At 42.6% G+C, this 6,000-nt stretch overlaps 1 long non-coding RNA gene across 1 annotated transcript in view; it reads right to left on the bottom strand.

Moving 5' to 3' along the window:
• The window catches only part of LOC311531860, a 31,621-nt gene extending 28,763 nt beyond the window's left edge, over positions 1 to 2,858 (bottom strand). Inside the window, exons 1-2 of the long non-coding RNA XR_014714294.1 lie at positions 2,781 to 2,858; positions 1,660 to 1,786 (exon numbers count right to left, since the gene is read on the bottom strand). This is a non-coding gene — a long non-coding RNA (uncharacterized lncRNA). The remainder of the gene's footprint in view (positions 1 to 1,659; positions 1,787 to 2,780) is intronic.
• Between the last annotated feature and the right edge of the window lie 3,142 nt (positions 2,859 to 6,000).

Here is a 6,000-nt window from a genome sequence, read left to right on the forward strand (position 1 = left end):
TAATAAACATTGGATTGTTTTAATTTTGATACTTATACCTCAGGATGAAAGTTGGAAGTTTAACCCCCACCCCCCAAAAGAAATCCCTAAAACAGTTTCCAGCTGAGACTGTGTTTTGGGTAAATGCTAAGATTGCTATGTTATCTGAACTGATTCAATCTATATATTAACATATCACTTTTAATTTCTTCTAGCTGAGAAACTCTAGATCAGATTCTGATAACCCTGAATCTGCTTTACAGCACTTTCTTTCTCTAGTGGTTCCCATTGTACTGCTAAACATGGGTTAAGAGTTAAAGGAGCTGGCCTTGTGGTTCATTCAGCCTTGAAAAACTGTTGAAAACTTAACAGCTCAGGCACAAAATCTACTCACTTTCCTTTTGCAATGATAGTGGATTATAATAGACAAAACTAATGATACTTTGCTCCCCATCCAAAAAAAATTACTCATCCAAGATGAGTGGGTGTGGAAATTTTTTGCAAGGCAGGTTGGAATGAAGGTGCCAAACGATCGCATTTACTAATAAATTCTGTATTGCAGTTCAGACATCTCCATCTTTAAGTGGTGCATCAGGAAATGTAAAAACATTGTGCTCCGGGTAAAGATGGGTGGCCTTGTGAGAAAGCACTCCACCAACATTAGCAGAACATCCTGTGATGGTAGATTAGGGAGGATGAAATGATAAATAATTTAATGGCTATTCCTGTATGAATTTGACGTCCGAGAGAGACATTAGTCTTCTCCTTCGTGCTCTTTATCCCAACAATTCACTTCCAAGTACGTCATATCCTGTTATGTCTTCCCCTTCTTAACCCCACTTCTGCAGTCCTAACCCACTTAAATAGCCCCCACAACGTCCGCTGGATTTCTGGCATGAGTACAGGTTCCAAAACTGTTTTGTCTCTTGCGTCGCACATCTTAAAGGCCAGGCAACACAAGGGATTGTCTGGGAGCTCTGCCGAAACTTAGCAAATCACAGGCCAGCTCCAGCTCCCCCTCATTGCCTGATCACCCCCTTCCAGAAATAAAAGTGGAGGACCCAACCTCCCCACTCCAGCAGGAGAAGCCAAAAGAGATACAACCAAAGGTCTGATTTGCTTCACCTGCCCATGGCAGCTCAAGGTCCCTGTCTAATTTGGAGCCCCATAATAAATTGTAAAGGCAACCCTGCTGTTCTATGCCTAACAGAGAGGTCAGTGAGATATATCCTCAAGATTGACAGCCTTTCTTGAGAACCTCCACACAGTCCCTTTGATGCTCTCATGGGAGTAATTTCTGAGGTAGTAAATCATGCCTGGATATAAATCCTTTTCTGGGAAATAAAGCCGCTATTTTGCACTTACTAAGTTGTACTTGCCTCTGAAAGAAGCAATTTTAGAAGATACACTTATCCGGCTCCTTGCAAGCAATAATTCAGACTTCCAAGGAAGATACCACTTAGGCAGTTTATCGTTGTAAATGGGATTAAAATTCACTAGCTTTTTATCCGAGTAGCAAGATCCCATAATATACAGCTAATCAGTAACACTAGACTGTGCACCCTGTCTGAACTGTTCCATTCATGACTTCAAGATAGATTTTTTTTTTAAAGGAAACCTTCATGCTGCTGCATACTTGAACAAGTGTCTGGAAATAAATGCGTCTGACATGTTTGTTACCTTGTGTCCTTTGCTAGCATCATGTTTCACACATTTGTACTGGAACAAGGGCTTTCTGCTTTGCAGTTCAGCTTGTTGTGGTTTGATCCCATGGTGAATTCATAATCGTGTCTCTCTGTGACATCATCTGCTGATGGAGAAAAGTCGTGATGTCACAGCACTATGATAACCTCAGTCACGTGTCATCAAACAGGAAGGACTGCGCATTTTAAACAGAAATCATTTAGGAAATTAGCATGTGATAAGATGTATGAGAAATGCCTGAAAAGTGAGGGGTAGTAGTCTTATTTGTAGTCTGATGTTTACCTGCTCCAATAATCTGTTTATCTGTCTGTAGTGCTACAAAGCAAAATAGCATCAGTTGCAGTTCATAAATCTTTCTTAAAAGGTAATCAGGAGCTAGGACATGCTTTCTGCCTGGATTATTCAAGAAGAATTTCCAATATACACCCTAGTGTTAACCAATGTCCCCTAGGAGCTAAAGTTTCTTTGTTGAATACTGGACAACATTCCCATACCAAACCTTGGGGATGCTTACATCCAGATCTACCACCAAACATTGTAGTTTAGACCCATTACTACAATAGGCCTGAATTGTGAAACCTAATCTGAACAAACCAAAGCTTTGGGGCAGTTCAGATTTCAATATCTGTGACGTGAGCCCACTTCCCCAGGAAACTAGCTTTTCTGATAGCCATAAAATCAGATGGAAGGATTGAGATAGGAAATTACAAACTGTAATCCTTCATTTTCCTACTGCCAATACTGCACTATGATTGTGATACAAAGCTGGGGAGGGGGAGTGGTTAAAACACCAAGAATCCTTAGACCAACAGGTCTGAATCCCAGAAGGGTTGACTCAGCTATTTAGGCTTATAAAATAGATAAGCTCAGTATCATGCATCGAAGAGGAATAACCAATGCACATTTGGATAATACCTAGCAGCCAGGGAGGTCATTTGCTTAAATTACCGAAAAAGGTGAGGGGGGGCAGATATTTGGCACATTTGAACTGGAATATGTCTTTAAAATTCCTGTTACAGCAGCTCTGAACAAGGGCTAAATCCTCCTGAAATGGAATTTACAAACCAAAAGAGAGAACCTTAAAAACAAAGACTTACCCTATTGTTCTAGAGTCTCTCTCTGACTGCCTCTCCCACACACCCTGCTGTCATCTCCTTGTGTCAAGTACCTAACAAGAAAAGATAGGCCACAGGAAGTAGCGTTTCTTAAGAGACACGGCAGTTGGGTGGATGTACAACATGTAGAACTGTAGGGTGATCAGATAGAAAATGTGAAAAATTGGGATGGGGGTGGGGGGGAGGTAATAGGAGCCTATATAAGAAAAAGACTCCAAAAATCAGTACTGTCCCTATAAAATTGGGACATCTGGTCACCCTATGAACACTGAGTAGAATCCCTGCCTCTGATTAAAAAGTGTGTGAGTGCAGAACACATTCGAGTTCTAAAACCAAATGTGCCAATGCCTGTCAGGCGTAACACATCAATAACCACCACATTGATGCTTGAAGTAAATGGGTGTTTGTACTTTAATGTGGGTGTCCATCAGTTCCTTGTTGGGCTAGATAATAGTTTGTGATCTAACTAAAGGGAGGGATAGCCTAGGAAAGGGATTGTGCCTCGATGAGTCACGGCCTTGGGGTGTAAATGGGGCCGGGTCCATACCTGTATGTTCTGTGATTCACCAGCATAGCTACACCACTGAGCACTGGTGCTTTACACCCATGCTTTTCCTTGTACCTGAACTCAGGAGTGTTCATAATGTGGTCCATTATTCTTATCTATATTTTTTGAAGGGGCGGATCCTTCTGCATCTCTCTCTTCTCGTGTATTTCTTTCACCATCTGTTCTTTCCTCTGTGTCTGATATTATGCTTTTGACTCCATTAGAGAAGTGGGGAGTGGGAGGGGGAGGAAACCAAAAACACAGGACCATTCCCTTCTATCCTGGTTCTCAACAGGATGCTAAAGTTCGGAGGCTAAGTCCCCTATAATTTTTTTTTACAAATATCCCACTCTAGTTGCATTCCCTCTGCCTCACAAGTACTGATGTCTTGTTCATGTTTATTTTTCTCTCCGTTTCCTTTTGGGACTCTCAGGAATTTTACTTCTTTAATGGGGGTAGTTGCCACTGGAATGAGTGGCATGCATGCTCTCCTATGACTTTTGTTTCTGGAAAATGGGCAGCTGCCAAGTAGGATTAAGAGGACATGATTAAGAAACCTATTTGAATCTTTCCCCACAGCTTTTTTGTTTTCCCATCCTTCTGGGGCTATTTCCTGCATCTTTTCAAAAACTGGGGATTGACACAGCGGTGGGTTGTTTTTAGCCTTTGTTGATTTCCATTTATGATTTCCCATGTGGACTATGCAAAGGCTGTAGCAAACATGACTTTGGATCCTACTGCAAGTCTCCAGGGTAGAGGATGGAGGAGGCTGTCCCGACAGGTTTTATGTTAGGGTGTTCCTTTGGGTGGATGAATGTTTACTGTTTCCTTGCGGAATTTAGGAATTATCCTGGGTTTTTTTACGCAACTGTTGAACTGGGCTAGACACCTCTCTCCAGTTTTATCATGTTTAAGGCTCCTCATACTTGTTCTGTACTCTTCAAGTCCTTATTATGCTGTGGTATTGCTTGACTTTATGCCAGGCCTAATGCTATCCATATGGAATGGAAGAACCAACTTGGAAATTTTATATTTATATATATATATATATATAGAGAGAGAGAGAGAGAGAGAGAGAGAGAGAGAGTCAAAGAACCAGCTTGGAGATTATATATATATTGTGACAGGGTCAGGCCAGATGGCTCCAGGAGAGTGATAGAAGGCAGATATATTAGCCCCAGGTTAAGTAGGTCCCTTTTCCCTGGGTAAGGTAACAGGGAAGGTTCCAGAACAATCAGGTAGACAGGCTGATTAGAACACCTGCAGCCAATTAAGAAGCTGCTAGAATCAATTAAGGCAGGCTAATCAGGGCACCTGGGTTTAAAAAGGAGTTCACTTCAGCTTGTGGTGCATGCGAGGAGCTGGGAGCAAGAGGTGCAAGAAGCTGAGAGTGAGAAGGCGTACTGCTGGAAGACTGAGAAGTACAAGCATTATCAGACATCGGGACGAAGGTCCTCTGCTGAGAATAAAGAAGGTGTTGGGAGGAGGCCATGGGGAAGTAGCTCAGGGAGTTGTAGCTGTCACGCAGGTGTTACAGGAGCCACTGTAGACAGCCGCAATCCACAGGGCCCTGGGCTGGAACCCGCAGTAGAGGGTGGGCCCGGGTTCTCTCCATCCCCCAAACTCCCTACTTGATACCGGAGGAGTTGAACTGGACTGTGGCTTCCACCAGAGGGGAAGGTCTTTGGCCTGTTCCCCGATCCACTAGGTGGATCAGCAGAGACTGCGGGGATTGTCGTTCTTCCTTTCCCCATGCTGGCCCATGATGAGGCTAACTGAGTCGACGGCAGATCTGAGCCATGAAAGTGGCCAAACTGCGGGCTGCCGTGAACCTCTGAGGCAAGAAAATCTGCCAATAAGCACAGGACCCACCAAAGCAGAGGAGGAACTTTGTCACTATATATATATATATATATATATATATACTCAGCCCAAAGTTGAATTAGAACTGATTTTTTTCTTGAGATTCAGAAAAATTGTGGTCTGCTTGTTTTGCCTGTTGCTTTGCCCACCACCTCTATTCTCATAGCATTACCCACACAGTGGGAAGGGCAGGCACTGAAAAGCATCAAGAAAGGCTTTAGAGTTGGAACCTTTGCAGACGTAGGTGGTTCAGATAAGCTTCTTATACAAAATTGAACCAATGGATGTTTGGAGGGCAAATCGCAACCAATATGAAATCTCCACGCGGACATGGACTTTGTCTTTTCACTTATTCTCTAAAGTACATAGCACATATTTGAGAATAATAATAACTTATTTCTGGTAGCTTTGGGGGACATTTTACCAATTTTCTTATTACTCCCTTCCCTTCTTTGCCAAGAATATTTTGAGAAGGCCACAAAGTCACCCTACGCAGCGCTTTCTGAAAGTCTGAGATGCATCTTTTATGTCTTAGATGTGGCTATGTTTGTTGGGGTCTGGTAGGCAAACAATCTCAGCCAACACACTGTGTGATGATGGAGGACAGCTTAGGTAGTAGAAATATATTTCAGCATAACTTGATATGTTTTTAGCTCCAGGCCATGTCCCACATTCATGCCCCTGTGGCAGAATATAGATGTATCTGTGTGTTGCTGACTCTGTTACTTATTTTTTTTTTCTCTCTCTCTCCCTCCCTCCATACTGTCTGCAAGTTTTAAACTCTGCCATTCT

This window comes from Lepidochelys olivacea, assembly GCF_965140295.1.
Source record: "Lepidochelys olivacea isolate rLepOli2 genome assembly, chromosome: 16".
Classification (NCBI taxonomy): domain Eukaryota; kingdom Metazoa; phylum Chordata; order Testudines; family Cheloniidae; genus Lepidochelys; species Lepidochelys olivacea.